Raw genomic sequence first — 19,789 nt, forward strand, 5'->3', positions numbered from 1 at the left:
GTAATTAAATTACTAATAAACTTAATTTGATTGAGTAATTGTGCTAAGGATGAGCCAAATTGAATTGGATTCAAGTTTGGGCTCAATCAGGGTTTTGACCTGATTGGATTGGGTCAGAACCAAAAAGGACTTAAGCTGATCAAATTAATTTTAAATTAATTTGTTCTTAATTGGGAATTGACCTAATTGGATTAGGTCCAACACAAAGTAATTAATTCAATTTGATTGAGTTTGGATGAGCCAAAAATTGAATTGGATTCAATTTAAGCTCAATCAGGGTCTGACCTGATTAGATTGGGTTCAACCAAATTGCTTTGTTTTAATCCGGGTTTGACCAAATTTGATTAGGTGCAACCCAAGAGGATTAGGCTCAGATGATGTGGTAATTAGTGGTGACATAGAATTGGATTTCATGAATTTTAAATAAACCAAAATTATTGCATGGTGCATGGACCCATTACTTGACACATGGCGACATTGTTTGTTGTTTGAATTTGAATTCAAACATTAAGAAATATATTAAATGATTTCATACATCAAATAACTTCCCTAGCTGGCGTGTGAACCTCTGAATCATTTAAATTCGAAATTCAAATGAAATATATGCGACAAGAGGTAGAAAAATTCTGCTGCATGGATTTCAAATTCCTCCCCTCTTGCACATGTGTTTAAAATTTGAATTTAAATCAGATTTGGTTGAGATCTGATTTGGGTTGTTCCTATTTATTTGCATGTGCCAACCAAAGGAGGTTTTCTGAAAATAAATTTCAAATTTTGAATGAAAATTCGGAGGCCATTAAAAGGGGTCAAACATGGGCACCGAAAACACATCCATTGCAGCCTTCTTCCTCACCCGCCTCCTCCTCCTCTTCTTCTCCATTTTAGATAGGGTTTTCAGGGTGAATATCTAGAAGTCCATGTCTTTGATTAGACCAAGATGGAACTTGATTTAGGCTCAGAGGTATAGCCCGAGTCATTTGAGTAATCAAATCGAAATTGATTAACCAGTCGGTGTCTAAGGTAAGTTTGGCAATTTTGACCGGTGGTTTTTAATTGGAAGCTACTCGCACTGATTCGTTTTTGTCGAGTTAATGACATATTCCTTCCACCGATCTTACTTACCTGGCCGACATGGTCAATCGCATTTTGATTGGATCACTTAATGATTCGAGTTAGCCCATGCCTTAAGAAAAATCAGTATGACTGATTTAGGTGTCTCCTTAAGCGGTTTGAGTCTAATCTGATTTGGTGAAGTCAGTGGGAGAAATTAGACTAACCGGATCTTCTCATCTATCATAATTATGAAATCCTCTAAAATTATTAGATCTTTAAAATGAAATGGTTATGGGGATAACTAGGTCATAGCCTCCCATTAAGTTGGGTGATAATGGGTCCAATGTTTTGATAATTATAGGAGGCGCCACACGCCTGGTACTTATCAAGTATTGGAATTGTCATTCAATATATGATGAGTTAAGTGTACCTTAAATAGGCAGTCAGGTGAGCCGAGCCACACTCGGGCTTGGTCGTCTATTAGTTGATTAAACTTAACCCTATCATTTAATGGTTGGACCTGACTAGGGTATTCGATGGAGGCGCCACACGCCTGCCGGAAAACCTAGGGCAAAATCATCACTAGAAGTTGCTTGGTGAAGCAATTGGTTAAGAACCTACCAATAGGTGCATATGGGTTGGCCGAGCCACACTCGGGCCTATATGTGATCTATTGGGTTCTAGTGCCCACTAAAGAATTAGGAGTAATTTTTTGAATTAGAGGTAGAGGCTACCAATTTGTATAAAATAGTGGAAATACCTTTAGACTAAAGTCCAAGTCTATTGAGTTTAGTCAATTCATATACTAATAGCCAAATTTTTTTTATGCAAAAATGGCCACTAATTTGTCACTTCGCTCATTGTTGGACAATGACAAGTTGACTGGTCCAAATTTTAATAATTGGCATAGGAAACTGAAAATAGTGCTAGAGCATGAGAGGATCCTTTATGTGATAACGGATCAAGCACCTGAGCAACCCGCTGCTAATGCATCAAGATCGGCCAGAGACACTTATCAGAAGTGGCTCAGTGACCGGATCACTGTTCGATGCATCATGTTGGCAGCAATGAGTGATGAGTTTAGTAGGCGTTTTGAGAATACGCAGCCGGAAGATATCATTCAAGTGTTGAATGAATCATTCGGCGTTTCTGACGACGTTGAGAGGCACAAAACTAGTTGTGCCATCTTCAGTGCCCGAATAAAAGATGGGACCTCGGTAACTGATCATGTACTGTACATGATTGAGTTGATCGAGCGTCTAAGCTCTCTTGGCTTTCTCCTTCATGATCAATTGGGGAAGGATGCCATACTAAACTTATTGCCTGGATCATACCGTCCTTTTCTCACTCATTTTCGTATGACGAAACCTGTAGTGAATTATCACCAATTATTGGGGTTACTATAGATGTTTGAGAATGATCACCAACTTCTTAAGAAGACGGTGAACTTAGTGGGAGGTTCATCCAAGGGTCGCTCCTTTAAGAAAGGGAAAAAGAAAAATAAAATCCAAAAGAAACAGGTGCACCATGCTCAGCCTAGTCAGAAAAAGAATAAAAAAGGTTGATCAGAGCAAGGCGGAGTGCTTCTTCTGCAAGAAGCAAGGACATTGGAAGAGGAACTGTCCTCTTTACATTGCATCCCTCGATCCGAACCGGCCTAAGAAAAGTGGGCAATCAGTTGCCAATCAAGGTACTTATATGATAACACCTTGCAATTTTTCTATTTGTGATAATTCGACCTGGGTATTGGATACCGGTAGTCCTTTTAATATTTGCAATTCGTTGCAGAGGCTCCAAGTCAGTAAGAGGTTTGAAGAAGGAGAAAAGTTCCTGAATGTTAGAGATGGAAGACTAGTTCCAGTTCTAGCTTTAGGAATTCTTAAACTTGAATTCAGCTCTTATGTAAATGTCCTTAGTGATTGTCACTATTGTCCAAGTTTTCTATTGAATATCATTTCTGTAGGCCTTTTGGCCAAAAATGATTATAAAATATCAATAAAAAAGGATTATTGCAATGTCATTTGGAATGGTGTTGTTGTAATGAATGGAATTCTGAGTAATGGCATTTACATTTTGTCACAGCCTGTTCATGTAATGTATAAATCCAATAAGCGCCCTAGAATAGATAATGTCACGGATGTCTACTTTTGGCATCATAGGCTAGGTCATATTAACAAGAACAGGATGAACAGGTTAAGTAAAGAGGGAATTCTTGATGTTAATGATTGTGAATCATTGACAATCTGTGAATCATGTCTTCTTGGTAAAATGACCAAATCACCTTTTACCAAAAAAGGTGAACGAGCCAGTGATTTATTAACCCTTGTACATTCTGATGTATGTGGGCCAATGAGCACAGATGCTAGAGGTGGGTATTCATATTTCATTACGTTTACAGACGACCTTTCTAGGTATGGTTATGTCTATTTAATGAGACATAAATCTGAATCATTTGAATTCAAATTATATCGTAATGAAGTAGAAAAATAAACTGGAAAGAGTATTAAAACTCTTCGATCAGATCGAGGAGGTGAATACCTCTCCAGTGAATTTTTGACATATCTAGGAGAAAATGGGATTCTCTCCCAATGGACTCCTCCTGGTACACCACAATATAATGGTATGTCAGAAAGGAGAAATCGAACTCTGTTAGACATGGTTCGATCCATGATGGGGTTTGCTAATCTGCCCATATCCTTTTGGGGATATGCTCTTGAGTCAGCCTTCTATATTCTAAATAAGGTTCCAAGTAAGTCTGTAAATAAAACACCACATGAGATGTGGACTGGATGCAAGCCGATGCTCTCTCACCTTAGGATTTGGGGGTGTCCGGCGTACGTCAAACGTTTGAAGACAGACAAACTTGAACCCAAGTCTGACAAATGTTTCTTTGTTGGTTACCCTAAAGAAACTAAAGGATATTACTTCTACTTTGCTGAAGAACAAAAGTTGTTCGTAAGCAATAGAGCAATTTTCTTAGAAAAGAAATTTCTTGGTGAAGGAACAAATAGCTCTAATATTGAGCTTAGAGGAATTCAACATGTAGAAGATCCGACACCATCTACTGAACCAGTTGAGTCGGATTTGATTAGATCAGATCCAGAACCCATATTAGATGCACCATTAAGGCGATCGGGTAGAGTACCACGTCAGCCGGACAGATACTATGGTTTCTTGGTCCGGGATGGGGATCCTATCGAACTTGATGAAAACGATAAGGATCCGATCACATATATGGATGCAATGCAGAGATATGACTCTGATAAATGGCTTGGAGCCATGCAATCCGAAATGGAATCCATGAAGGTCAATGATGTTTGGACATTAGTTGACCCACCCGAAGGAATTAAATCCATAGGGTGTAAGTGGATATTCAAAAGAAAACGAGGCGCAGACGGAAAGGTAGAGACCTATAAAGCCCGTCTGGTTGCCAAGGGTTATCGTCAACGTTATGGTATTGACTATGACGAGACGTTTTCTCCTGTGGCAATGCTCAAGTCCATTCGGATTGTGCTTGCGATAGCAGCACATTTAGACTATGAAATCTGGCAAATGGATGTAAAGACCGTATTTCTAAATGGAGATTTAGAAGAGGAAGTGTATATGATACAACCTGAAGGTTTTACATCTGCAGATGAGTCTAAAGTGTGCAAGCTTCCAAAATCCATTTATGGATTAAAGCAAGCTTCACGGAGTTGGAATATACGTTTTGATAAGGTAATCAAAACATATGGCTTCATTAAGAATGAAGAGGAACCTTGCATTTATAAATGGGCAAATGGTTCAGTTATTATATTCCTTATTTTGTATGTGGATGACATTCTTTTAATCGGGAATGACATTCCTGCATTACAACGAATAAAGGTTTGGCTATCATCTCAATTTGCCATGAAGGATTTGGGAGAAGCATCTTACATCCTAGGGATGAAGATCGATAGAGATAAATCTAGAAGATTGCTTGGATTATCCCAATCCACATACATTGATACTATACTGAAGAGGTTCAGTATGATTAATTCCAAGAAAGGCTATCTTCCGATGGGCCATCGAATTAACCTCTCTAAAAGGGATTGTCCGACAACCCCTCAAGAAAGAGAGAGTATGGATAGAATTCCATATGCTTCGGCAGTGGGATCTATAATGTATGCCATGACATGTACTAGACCAGACGTGGCATACTCACTAGGAGTAGTGAGCAGATACCAGTCTGATTCAGGTAGCAACTACTGGAAGGTTGTAAAAACCATCCTTAAGTATTTGAGAAATACTAAAGATTAGTAGCTTGTCTATGGTGATTCTGACTTAAAACTTGAGGGATATATTGATTCAAGTTTTTAGTCAGATCAAGATGATAGTAAGAGCATGTCAGGATATATCTTCACTCTTAAGGGTGGGGCCATCTGCTGGAAGAGTTCCAAGTAGCATACAGTGGCAGATTCTACATGTGAAGCAGAATATATCGCAGCATCTGATGCCGCCAAGGAAGCTGTATGGTTGCGGAAGTTCATCATCGAGCTTGGAGTGACACCCTCTATTGATGGTCCAGTGCCTGTATTTTGTGACAATACTAGGGCCATAGCTCAAGCAAGAGAACCCAAAGCACATCAGCGGACCAAGCATATCTACGTCGCTACCACCTGGTTCGAGAGATCATCGATCGAGGTGATATTGATCTTCAGAAGATTGACACATCAAAAAATCTGGCTGACCCATTTACCAAAGTCCTTGGTATCAAAGAGTTCGACGAACACAAGTCGAAGATGGGTATTAGATACTGTGCCGATTGGCATTAGGCTAAGTGGGAGTTGTTGGGATTTGTATCCTAAATGTCAATCGTCAGCATATTGATGATTGAATTTTGTAACTGAATTGATAAATTAATAAAGTGTTATTTGGCATTATTCATCATTTTATCTTCAAATGAACTCTTATTATGATGAAGTTCTTAGGACTTATGTTATGATAAAGGAGGATTTATCTTTGAGTCCTTAAACTTGTTCGCGACCAAATGATATGTTGTTACTAGGACGACAGCATTATCGAGATTAGGTCGTTGTGTGACATATACATTGGTTATCCTCTTAACCAAGGAGTGTGGAGATACTGGTATGCCACACAGGTGAAGTGTAGGAGTACATTTCACTGAATGTAACCAATTTCGGAATGCTCTACTGTCGAGAGATGTTCCGAGTGGATATGGGTATAAGTTTGGCCCTCTGACCTGAGACCGCGACCTGTGACTAGCAAACAACTCACTGTATTTTGGTACCGGACTACCTGAATTTCTAATTCAGTGACGGAAGGTCACTGGGTGCAGTCAAGTACTTGCGTAGTCAGTTGTGAGTCAAGATGGAATTGACCCCTCCTGAAAATAGAAGATAATGTCTTGTGATTAATTTAGCAAAACCTTGGCCAGGGTAATCCCAGTGAGGAGTCACAGGATATCTAAAGTTAATCACATAATGGATGTACTAATTATAGGGTTGACAGTAAGCTCTAAGTCATCCTGGCATTAGAAGTCAAAGGGATTGAATTATATAGTAACCATAGTTTAGGATTCCAGAATATTTGCTTCGCATATATTCGGCCTATGCGGACGTCGGATACCATTGCTAGATGGTCACATCGATTAGTGTAGGAAATTGTTCCTATACTACCGGCTTAGGTTCGAACCTATGAGGTCACACGCATAGAAGATTCCTGATTGATCAAGAAAGCTGATGAATGATTAAGAATCATTCAGAGATAATTTGGTCAATTTGATTGACAAATTATCGTATAGAATAATTAAAGTAATTATTGAAGGATTAATTAGTAATTAAATTACTAATAAACTTAATTTGATTGAGTAATTGTGCTAAGGATGAGCCAAATTGAATTAGATTCAAGTTTGGGCTCAATCAGAGTTTTGACCTGATTGGATTAGGTCAGAACCAAAAAGGACTTAAGCTGATCAAATTAATTTTAAATTAATTTATTCTTAATTGGGGATTGACCTAATTGGATTAGGTCCAACACAAAGTAATTAATTTAATTTGATTGAGTTTGGATGAGCCAAAAATTGAATTGGATTCAATTTGAGCTCAATCAGGGTCTGACCTGATTAGATTGGGTTCAACCAAATTGCTTTGTTTTAATCCGGGTTTGACAAAATTTGATTAGGTGCAAACCAAGAGGATTAGGCTCAGATGATGTGGCAATTAGTGGTGACATGGAATTGGATTTCATGAATTTTAAATAAACCAAAATTATTGAATGGCGCGTGGACCCATTGCTTGACACATGGCGATATTGTTTGTTGTTTGAATTTGAATTCAAACATTAAGCAATATATTAAATGATTTCATACATCCCTAGCTGGTGTGTGAACCTCTGAATCATTTAAATTCGAAATTCAAATGAAATATATGCGACAAGAGGTAGGAAAATTCTGCTGCATGGATTTCAAATTCCTCCCCTCTTGCACATATGTTTAAAATTTGAATTTAAATCAGATTTGGTTGAGATCTGATTTGGGTTGTTCCTATTTCTTTGCATGTGCCAACTAAAGGAGGTTTTCTGAAAATAAATTTCGAATTTTGAATGAAAATTCGGAGGCCATTAAAAGGGGTCAAACATGGGCACCGAAAACACATCCATTGCAGCCTTCTTCCTCACCCGCCTCCTCCTCCTCTTCTTCTCCATTTTAGATAGGGTTTTCAGGGTGAATATCTAGAAGATTCAAGATCAGATCTGAGTCCTCTACTTCCCTTACAAACCTCATCTCTATCTGCTTCAAGACAATTGATCAAGAGTTGATTGAATCCCGGCGGGCAGATTTCAGCTTTCAAGTGTTCTGCAGCTGCTAGCACTGTTGCTGAAGAAGATCCTTCAGAACTTCGCGTGTACTTCTCGTAGAGGCTATTCGTGTGCATGGCTGCGAAGTCAAGAATCAAATTCACAACTTTCATCCATCATAAAAGGTATTAATCTAGCATTAATCATTTATTATGGTGTCAAGGTCTAGGTCCGATTCCCCAAAGTTTTACCCTCTTTTGGGGCTCCTCACGGAGATATCTCCAGAATCTATTCGATGGATATTCGGAGATTAATTGGAATAGAGTTCTTAAGTTTCAGATCTGATAGTTAATCATGCATAAAAGTTTTAGCATAATTGTTTAAACGATTCCGGCATAATCCTATGTGTTCTTAATGTGCTGATTTCTAGATTTGATCTTGTAAGCATGCATGAATTAAATTGTTTGATTCATTTTTCCGCGGTATTTTTGAAACTTTAAAAGAACTACGTATGGCTTGATTCCCCTTGTGAAGGGGTACGTAGGCAACCCGATCAGGTTCAGCCATGGTTTTCAAAAAAAAAAAAATTCAGCATGCTAAACACCGAAGAACCTAGGAATAACTTTCAATGCCATGACTACCTTAAGAAGCGGACGCATAGTGGACAATAAGGTTGGAGAAAAAGAATATAAAGAAAATGAAGACAGGAGTATGTCTGTGCCTAAAGAGAACCCAAACTCGTCTTTGTCGCCATCTAGTCCAGTATCGACCACACCTTTTACACCGAAGACTCCTTTCCCTCAGTGTCTGAATGCACCTTCTTCCTTTGGCACGAAAGGAACTTCGTTAGAAGAAATAATGGAGGTATTCAAACAAGTCAAAATCAACCTCCCTCTTCTTGATGCCATAAAACAAGTTCCATCATATGCCAAATTTCTCAAAGACCTTTGTACCCAGAAACGAAAATTTAGGACACATGTGCCCTAAAAGGTCTTCCTAACTGAACAAGTGAGCTCCATCTTCCAGCACAAAACCCCTCCTAAGTTCAAGGATCCTGGTGCACCTACCATCTCTTGTGTGGTAGGAGACAATTCTATTGATTGAACACTATTAGATTTAGGGGCAAATGTTAACCTCCTTCCTGATTCAGTCTACGAGAAGTTCGGATTAGGTGAATTAAAGCCTACTTCGGTGTCCCTGCAATTGCTGATCAATCTGTTAAAATACCGCGAGGAACAATTGAAGATGTCCTAGTCAAGGTAGATAAATTTTATTTTCCAGTTGATTTCATTGTCCTTGATATGGAACCTGTGCCTAATCTCTAGAAACAGATCCCTATGATTCTAGGTCGTCCCTTCTTAGCTACAGCCAATGCATGTATTAACTGTAGAACTGAGATGATGGATATATCTTTTGAGAACATGAAAGTCAAACTGAATGTATTCCACGCCTCTGATCAACCCGCAAGGGAAGATGAGTGCTTCCTAGTAGACAAAATGGACGATCTTGTGGAAGAAGCCCTTCCCTATATTCTGGCAGATGACCCTTTGGAAGCATGTTTAGCCCATTTTGACATTGATAACTTTAATTTAAACAAGGCCATAGAAGAAGTCAATATCCTACTTGACAATCCGTCTCCCATGAATTCTCATCCTTGGCGTATCCGATATGAACCTCTTCCTACCCTTTCTAGTACGCCACAGTGCCCCTCCATCGAGTCCCCTCCCAAACTTGAGTTAAAGCCACTTCCGGTAACCCTTAAGTATGCTTTTCTAGGATCCGAAGATACCCTACCTGTAATCATCGCGGCTAACCTGTCTGACAAACAGGAGAGTCAACTTTTGAGTGTACTCGGAGAACATAAACATGCAATTGGATGGTCCGTAGCTGATCTAAAGGGGATTGACCCATCTATTTGCATGCATTGCATTCACCTAGAAGAAGATGCAAAACCGACCCGTGAAATGCAAAGGAGACTCAACCCTAACATGAAAGAGGTGGTCAAGAAAGAAGTAGTAAAGTTGCTAGATGCCGGAATCATTTACCCTATCTCTGATAGCAACTGGGTGAGTCCGACTCAAGTAGTACCAAAGAAGTCGGGCATTACTGTGGTTAAAAATGCAGAAGGAGAGTTGATGCCCACACGCACGACTACTAGCTGGCGTGTTTGCATTGACTACAGGAAGTTAAACTCCATGACTAGGAAGGACTATTTTTTTTTGCCCTTTATTGACCAAATATTGGAAAGGTTAGCCGGTCAGGGTTTCTACTATTTCTTAGATGGTTATTCTGGATATAACCAAGTGGCCGTGTATCCCGATGATCAAGAGAAAACTACTTTCACATGTCCATTTGGGACATTTGCGTATAGAAGAATGCCATTTGGACTCTGCAATGCACCCGCGACATTTCAACGATGCATGATGGCAATTTTTTCTGACATGGTAGAAAAATTTCTGAAGGTATTCATGGACGATTTTTTAATTTTTGGCTCCTCATTTCGATGATTGTCTCAAGAATTTAGCACTGGTTCTAAAAAGATGTAAGGAGACCAATCTAATACTAAGTTGGGAAAAGAGCCATTTCATGGTTCAAGAGGGTATAGTCTTGGGACACATTGTGTCCAAAAGGGGTATTGAGGTAGATAAAGCAAAAGTTGATCTTATTTCTAATCTTCCCCCATCCAAATCTGTGAAACAAATCCATTCTTTTCTAGGCCATGTTGGTTTTTACCATCGTTTCATTAAAGACTTCAGCAAAATCTCTAGATCCTTGTGCAATCTTCTTGCTAAGGATACACCCTTTGTCTTTGATGAAGCATGTAAAGAGGCCTTTGAAAAACTCCGATCTAAGTTGTCTACAACACCTGTCATACAACCTCCCAATTGGACCCTTCCATTTGAACTCATGTGTGATGCTTCTGACTATGCCATTGGGGCGGTTTTAGGGCAACGGCTAGAGAAGTTACCTCATGTCATCTACTACGCTAGTAAGACACTCTCAGATGCGCAATTGAATTATACCACTACTAAGAAAGAATTACTAGCTATAGTATTTACTCTGGACAAGTTTCGGTCCTATCTCTTAGGGTCCAAGGTTATTGTGTTCACTGATCATTCTGCTCTCCGGTACCTTCTTTCAAAGAAGGATACTAAGCCTCGCCTAATTCGATGGATCCTGTTGTTACAGGAATTTAATATAGAAATTCGTGACAAGAAAGGCACCACAAATGTTGTAGCAGACCATTTGTCTAGAATCCTTCTCAAACCTCCTCATAACATTTCACCGCTTCATGACTCCTTTCCAGATGAACAATTGTTTGAGGTACAACAAGTAAAAACACCATGGTTTGCCAATATAGTGAACTATCTTACCATAGGACAAATTCCCGATCATTAGTCCAAGCAGGACAAGGATCGATTCTTTTCGCAAGTCAGGTTCCACTTTTGGGATGACCCCGATCAGTTTAAGTACTGCTCTGATCAAGTAATCCGTCGATGTGTGCCTGAATGTGAATTTCAGAGTATTCTTAATTTTTGTCATACCCAAGGTTGCGGGGGACATTTTGAAGGTAGAAAAACTGCAGCTAAAGTCTTACAAAGTGGATTTTATTGGCCCTCATTGTTCAAAGATGCTCACAATTTTTGCCAGACTTGTGAGCGATGCCAGCGAATGGGTACAATCATCCGTAGAGATATGATGCCACTCAACCCCATTTTAATTATAGAAATTTTTGATGTCTGGGGTATTGACTTCATGGGTCCTTTCCCGCGTTCTTTTGGTTTTGAATACATCCTTGTCGGGGTAGATTATGTCTCGAAGTGGGTCGAAGCAATTGCCACTAGGACTAATGATCATAAGGTTGTGGTTAAGTTTTTACAAACAAATATATTTAGTCACTTTGGCACACCCCGAGCTATTATTAGTGATGGGGGATCACATTTCTGCAACCGGTCTTTTGAGGCTTTGGTTCGCAAGTATTCAATCACCCACAAAGTTGCCACCCCGTACCATCCCCAAACTAGCGGGCAAGTTGAAGTTTCCAATAGGAAGATAAAACACATCTTAGAGAAAACAATACGCCCTGATAGAAAAGATTGGTCTCAAAGGTTAAATGATTCTCTCTGGGCTTATCGTACTGCCTATAAGACTCCTATTGGCATATCTCCCTATCAACTGATTTTTGGTAAAGCTTGCCACCTACCGGTAGAACTCAAACATAGAGCTTTTTGGGTCATTAAAAAGTTTAACTTTGATATGGCAGCAGCTGGTTCTAACCGGAAACTTCAACTAAACGAGCTTGAAGAGTTACGCAATGAGGCGTATGAAAATGCCAAAATATACAAGGCAAGGACTAGGGCTTTTCATGACAAATCCATTAACCGTAAGTCTTTCGAGTCTAATCAAAAGGTTTGGCTATTCAATTCTAAATTGCATCTCTTTTCTGGTAAACTTCGCTCTAGGTGGGATGGTCCCTTTTTAGTTAGAAAGGTTTTTCCTCATGGTGCAGTAGAAATTCAAGACATCAATGATGGTCGTATCCTGAACGTCAATGGTCAAAGATTGAAACTTTACATAGAATGTGTTGCAGATGGACAGTTGATTGAATTCCTTGATTTGATGGATCCTATTTATTGGGATAATTAATAATGTACTGCGTCTGGCTGAAGACGTTAAACTTAGCGCTTGTTGGAAGGCAACCCAATTCTCGTAGGTTATTTTTGCATATTTTCTTGTCGCATTTTTTTTGTAATTTCTTAACAGGAGTCCTCATATTACTGATGCAACTAAGGTAAAATGCTTCTATCCTCCATATGCATCATATTTTCATTCAAAATAAAATAATAAAAAAATAATAATATTTTTTTAAAAAAATATTGAGGACAATATCTGAACTAGGTTGGGGGGTATAGGATTCGAATTTTTGAAGAAATTTTTTATATTTTTAAATAAGTTTTCAAAAAAAAACCTAATTTCTATGCCTTAGTGCTGAAATAATAAATACACAAAGTATATAAAATCTAAAATGCCCAATGATTAGTTAGGAGTAAGACAATTTAAGTTCTTTTTATTAAAGGTTCTTTTAGCAAGTTGTAAGATAATTTTTTTACTTTGGAATTTCACATCATACATGGCCTGCACTTCTAAGGGTTAGGATCAACATTATGTTATTAAGTCTGGTAGCAACCTTGAGTCCTGATGAATCATACCTATCTAATTCACTATTATCCCATTTTTATTATAAAAAAAAAGAAGTGAATTCAGTTAGGTACATCGAAAAGGGCTACCTATCGTTAAAGGTCAGCGGGCTTGTGATGATGAACCCAAGCATAGGTCCGTAGGAGAGTCTTGATGCCCAACACCTTATGCTATCTGGTGTGGGAGTGTTGACGGAATGCTCGCTACATAGAGGAATCATTACAAGAGTAAAAGTGCATAATTCATGTATAAATAAAAAAATAGAGAAAAAAAATAATATTGACCTTGAAAAAGATGATAGCGTGAAAGCCGTCGTTATAAAAAATTCGAGTAAACTGGAATATTACAGATAAAGCCCATGAGGTATTAAAGTAAACATCCACAACTCTCGAAATCCTGCAAGATAGAATGATTTTGAATTAGTGATTAAGTCTTATCGGACCAATTCTTGGAAACTACTAGTTTTAGCAGTATTTTGGGGATCTAAAGCCTTAGCTCATGTACGGTTCAGATTTCGCCGAGCACTTAAGTACAAAAAGTCTTACAACTTCCTAACGGAAACTTAATGACCTCAACTTGAATTGCATCTTGACCTAGGACTTGGGCTGACTTAGTAATTAAAACTTTGTGTGCTTTTGAAATTCTTGGCACTTATGCATTTGAAATTAGATTTTATAAAACAATATAATAAATTCTTTCGACAGCAGTTTGTGGGTAGCTGCGCCGGAAACCCTCACAAGACAAAACTCGTCCACTAGGGCCACCTAGAGGTTTAAAGTCTTATTGCATACGGTAAATGCAATCGCGATTCCTGCGAAAGTGAGTTAGTTTTTTTTATTTTTTATTTTGCTCGAGGACTAGCAAAATGTTGGTTGGGGGGTGTGATAAGTGTTAAATAATGCATAAATTCATAGCACTTATCATTATTTTAATTCACATATTTTATAAATTTAACTAAAGAAAATATATTTCCGTACATCATTGCATTTTAATAAATTATTAAAAGTGATTCAAGCTTGATTAATTTTGGTCCAATCTAATAGATGCAGGTCGAGTGGAACGTATTTGAGATGATCCCTGAACCCAAATCACATGCACCCTGTGAATTAGATCCTTTAAGATTCTGATTCAGCCATTCATCCTAACTCCTCTGCATCACATCTCAGTCACCTGCATTCAATTTCTTCACACGTTCACCCACTATAAACAAGTCTTTCTACGTGTCCAACCTTCCTAAAATTCCTCTCACACATTAGCTCCTCTGCATCCACGTCAACCAGCCAAATGAACCTCTTCATTACAGACATAACCCCATGTCCAAAGAACAGAAGCCCGTGTAAACCTCCCAGCTTAACAAAACGAGTTCAAGCCTTCTCTTTCATTCTCCCAAACTCCTTATCACATCCATAGATCAGCTTCCATCCCAACCTCCAGATTTCCCCTCACGCCCGTCTCCACCTTCCTGGCATTTCGGTAGAGAGCCCAGCTCATCTCCCCTCCTCTTCGCCCGTGGGATAAACTCAAATCCCAGCTCCTTCCCTCCTTCCACAAAATCCCAAGCAACTCCAATCCCAGCTGCCAGCCAACCTCGAGTGATTTCAGTATCTAACCAAATTTCCACGCGTCCCGCATTCTGGATTGACCCCAGTGCATCCAAACTTCTTCCCCTCCGCGTGAAACAGCATGTTCTTATCACTTCCCAGATTATCCAGCCTTCATCCCGTTTGCAGATTGACTCTATCTCCCACGGATAAGATCAAGCAACCCTCCCGTGTCGTGGCTTCCAATCCTTTCTCCCAGCGGAACAGAATTCATCCGCATCCAGCTGCCCATCGGTGGACGAGTCCCCTGTTCCCAGCCAAAGGAATCCTCCTAGCATTTTGGAGTGACTTCAACGTCCCGGACATCTCTCAGCTTCTCCCGCTAGATCACCACCCACGGGATAAACTCCAATCCCACAAATTTCCCAGCATCAAAGGATCAGGTCTTCTCAGCCGTGAGCTTCATCCACATCATTCCCTGCCTCAAAACAGAACTCCTCTTCCGGATGAGATCAAATCCCAGCTCACGGCTCTTCACTTCTTCCCAACCCAATCCAAACACATTATCCCCAGCTTTGGAACAAAGTATCAGCCTATTCACGCTCATTCCAGCCGACCGAATCCAATTCCAACGTTCCACCCAACATTCTAGATTGATTCCATAGATTATCTCCCAGATCTCCTCTTCTGAATCAAGCCAAACTTCATCCCATCCGCTTCCTCTGTTCTCCCGATTCATGATCTATCCTTATCAACCAACCAGATTCCCAGCTTAGTCCGCATCCCAGCTCGCTCCCAGCCATCTTATCCCTCCGAGATCCTCTCACGTCCAAGCTTCAGTTTCCCTGATCCTCATCTTCTTCCGTGATCCTCATCTTCTCTCAATCGTGAACATTGTCATCTGCATCCAAGGATCGAGCCAACTTCTCCAGCCACCCCCTCAAGGATCCAAATCAGAGCCATCCGGATCCCCTACATCCCAAAACAGAGATCATCTCCCCCGCGTCCGTGATTCAAGGATCAGCTAATCCCAGCAACATATTAACTTCCCGTGATCAGCTCTCGCATGAATCCCATGTTCTTATCTCCCTTGCTTCGGAACAGCCACAGGAGGTGATACAGTGGGCTGAGGAGGCTATAAAAGGAGGAGATTTCTCCTCTTCGGAACAAGCTCTTTGGAGGTGGAGTCCCACGGGAAACAAAGGAGGGAGAGAAGTTTGGGACTTTTTGGGAATGCCTTCTCAAAAGAAAAAAATAATGAATTGTTAGAAAAGAAAGGAGAGATCCAGGGAAGGAAGGAAGAAAAGAAGAAATGGGAGCTCGCTGCTGTGCCACTGCTGTTGTCGCCCACGATTCTATGGAAGGCTGATCTTCTCTAGGGCCGGATGCAGCCCTAACAAAGGGCTAAGGGTTTTGTATTTTTGATTTCTATTCTTGGAGTTGTATAAACCTTATTTTGTTCTTAATGAATATTTTATTTCATCACATATTTAATTTATGTGATTTTAAATATGATATTTATACAACTGTTCTTCATGATCACTAAGTTAATAGAAGATCACCCATGCTTAGGGAAGATGCAGTGTCCTGCCACATTAGTTTAGGATAGACATTTCATGCCGACCGAAGATGGATGTTCCTAAATTACCTTTGTGAGATTTTTATTTGAATGCTTATTGAGCTTGTAGTTAATTTGCATGTTAATCTAAGAATAAATTGAAATACAATTAACTCTTGTTCCGATGTTAGTGGTGAATTTCATGCCCTAGGTATCCCCCAAACTAATATCATTTTAATTGCATTTTTTTTCTTATTTAATTCCTTAGTTTAATTTTCTTCACAAACTCTTTCTTTTAAATATTTTTATTTTTAAAGAAAAACAACTGTAACCTAATTCCTGTGGATCGATACCCGTAATCACTATCCTACCAAATACGTGCTATCACGTGGTCTTTAAAGTTGACTATCAGTAGCCCACCAACTTGAGGTATGCTGTAGATCCCACATCATCTTCTGGGCAATGAGGACGTTGTTTGTAATGCTCTGACTCTCTACAAACATCCTTTATTTCTAACTAATGAGACTGAGCAGCAAGGGCTTCATCCTGTCCACTATGATCTTCGTCACTACCTTGTAGAGAGTAGTGCAAAGACTAATGGGCCTAAAATGACTGAGCTCTGTTGTGTTCTAGCACTTTGGGATAAGGGTGACGTAAGTTACCTTCTAGTTATCAACCATTGATGCCATATTGAAGAACAACCAGACAACCTCCACTACCGCCCTCCGCATGATACACCAATATCTTCTGAAGAAGAAGGAGGGAAGCTGTCCGGCCCTAGAGCTTTGTCCTCCACTAAGGGCCCCACCACCCGCCGTGCACCACAACCCAAATCAAGTCCTTATTCTCTACCGTTCCAACCCTAACGTCTAGCAATGGGAACTGGACAACCACCCCCAAGCTACTGTTCTTCGTCCACCTAGACCTGAAGAAGTCAACTAGAATCTGTCTGACTCTACTTTCCTCCACTCTCTACTCAGCCCCATCCCTTAAGGATCGGATCATGTTTCTCTACCTCCTAATGATGGTTGATCGGTGGAAGAATCGAGTGTTCCTATCCCCTTTCCTGATCCACTGGACTCTAGATTTTTGTCCCAAAAGACCTCCTACTGCTGCAAGAGGGAATGATGCATAGCTAGTTTTTGACGCAAGATAACCATATTGGCCTTTAGTAGCTCACTACTACTATTCTCCCTCTCCTGAAGATCAGCGATAGATGCCTCCACCTACAATCGTTTGAAGATGTTGCCTACTACCTCATGGTTCCATTTGCACAGCTTTTGCTTGGGGAGCTCTAACTTACGAGAGATCCTCTGCATAGCATCCCCTAGCACCGGAGTCCCCCAAGCCCTCCGAACAATATCTCAAGACTCGGGGTACGAAAGCCACACCTTCTCAGATTGGAAGGGACTGCAATGACTAGAGCTGGAAGAAATAGTAATCAAGAAAGGACAATGATCAGAAGTTATTCGAGGTAGATGGCGAACCTAATGGCAGGGAAGCGCTGGATCCAACATGCTGACGCAACATCCCTATCAATCCTCCCTCACGCCCTGGCCCGGCTAGATCGGTTGTTGTACTAGCTGAACATCGACCCAAAAAATTCGAGATTCACCAGCCCATTCGCCATAAAAAAGTCTCGAAACTTTCTTCTCTCTACCTTGTTGGTGTAGACCCTGTCACCCTTCTTCTCATTGGGCCCCTTGACGCAGTTGAAATCGCCTGCAACCACGGTCGGGATCTCTTGAGAAATAAGGTTGGTGACCTCACCCCATAGGGCTCTCCTCATCTTATAATCAGTACTAGCATATACATCAGACACAATCCAAGGAGCTTCATTTGGTTCCAAAATTGCCATTACAAATTGCTGGAGATAGTTGTGGAACACATCCACCATAGCGACACCCCACTTCCACAAAACTAAGATACCCCCGAACATGCCCTCAGACTCCATAGGAAAGGATTTCCAAGCAACTGAAAGGCGGTTCTAAGCTTGAAGAAGGTTATATCCAGAAAGTCACGTCTCACACAAAAAATAAATATCCGAGCAGTTCACCTGGTCCAGTCTTTTGAATGAGGTGTTAAAGGAGGGCTTGGCTGCTCCCTTGTAGTTCAAGACAAGGAACTTCATTCCGCAACGCATTGCAAGTCCATCCCCTACTCCTTGCCGCATGGGGCCCCTACACCCAACATCCCCAGTTGGGTCGGCCCATCACCAAACCCCTCTCCATCAACCCCACCTCCCGAATCTTCCTCGAAAACTGCCGTTCTCGACTTCCTCGCCATCGACAGGTGGTCCACAGAGATGGTAGCAGTGCCAGAGTTCGGCCGGCCAACTGCTAGCCCGCCGCTGTCGGCCTCCTTCCCGGCCACCTCCCCATCCGGCTTGGAGCCCAGAGGCCTCGCATCCAACCCACCCGGGGTGCGACCTCCCGGCGTCACAATGCCTGGAGCAACCCCTGGAGGCCTCACCGCCAACGCCCCCGACGGAGCCATCCTCATCCGAGAGGATGCCGGAGTAGAAGCGGAGGGGAAGCCCTACTCCCATGCTCTTAGACCCCGGTCGAGCCCAACCTTTCGCTCAAGGGCCACAGGCGCGCCCAACTCGTCCGCACTAGTGGCCTGGCCCAAAGTGGCCTGACCCACACTTCCGGGCCGCCCCACATTAGCTTGGCCCAAGCCTGCCCCGGTCGAACCAATCGCTGGGCTCTGGGCCTTTTGTTAGATAGGCCCATACCTGCGTCCACCATCAGTGCTTATGAGCTAGCCTGCACCTTGACCTACCCAATGCCACCTGCATCATCCGCCAAGTCGACTAGGTCAGTCTACAGGTCGGAACTTGACCTGACTCGGCGACTGCCCTGAGTCGCTTCCGACCCAAGCTTGAGTCGATTCCATCGTCAGCCGGTAGATCCTTTGGAGGGGAGTGCCGTTGCGCCACCTTCGTCGGTTTGTGCCAACCGTTTGAGTACAGCGGCGAGTCAGGAGAGCTCGAGCAGTTGGGCAGAGATTATGGCCTAGGGGAGGACGACTCGGGTACTGACTCGGTTGTCTTCCTCGGGCGCGGTGGCCCCTTCGCTACTCGCAATGGCCAAATCCTTGTGGCCGCCAGCCAAGGGCCAAGGATTGGCTATCAGAGCTCCTCGCCAGAGCTTGAATCTAGCTCCTCGTGGTCTCCACCAGTTTCCACCACCATGGGGCAAGGGACCACTGCCCCTCCTCCATTGTCGGTGCTGAAAATCTGCACGTCGCCTTAGTATGTTCAATCCGCCATTAGCCGTAGCAGAAGTTAGGCACGTTCTGGTAGACGAAGGGCCGCTATAGCTGCCCGCCTTCTCTTTGATCTGAACGTCAAGCAACAGCGGTGTAGTGGCGTTGATGGCCACCTTAATTCTGGCGAAACCCATCATCTTTTTTTTCTCAGTTATCCCATCGACGGCCAGCGGCCGACTTGCCCTCGATTGGCGGGATCACCTTGCTTGACCAATATTCTACCGGAAGCCTGAAGAGCTGGATCCAGACCACCGCCATGTTCACAACGTCTAGACTGATCACAGAATTAGGAGCCCACGACTCTATGGCCAGCAACTTGCCTGCCACCACCCATGAGCCGCTGGTAAGAGCAAGATTTCGGTCACGGGTATTTTGAATCGGAGGGTGA

This window comes from Phoenix dactylifera, chromosome 18 (assembly GCF_051530095.1).
Source record: "Phoenix dactylifera cultivar Ajwa chromosome 18, Ajwa_hap1_PhDact_Kaust_v1.1, whole genome shotgun sequence".
NCBI classification, from domain to species: Eukaryota; Viridiplantae; Streptophyta; class Magnoliopsida; order Arecales; family Arecaceae; genus Phoenix; species Phoenix dactylifera.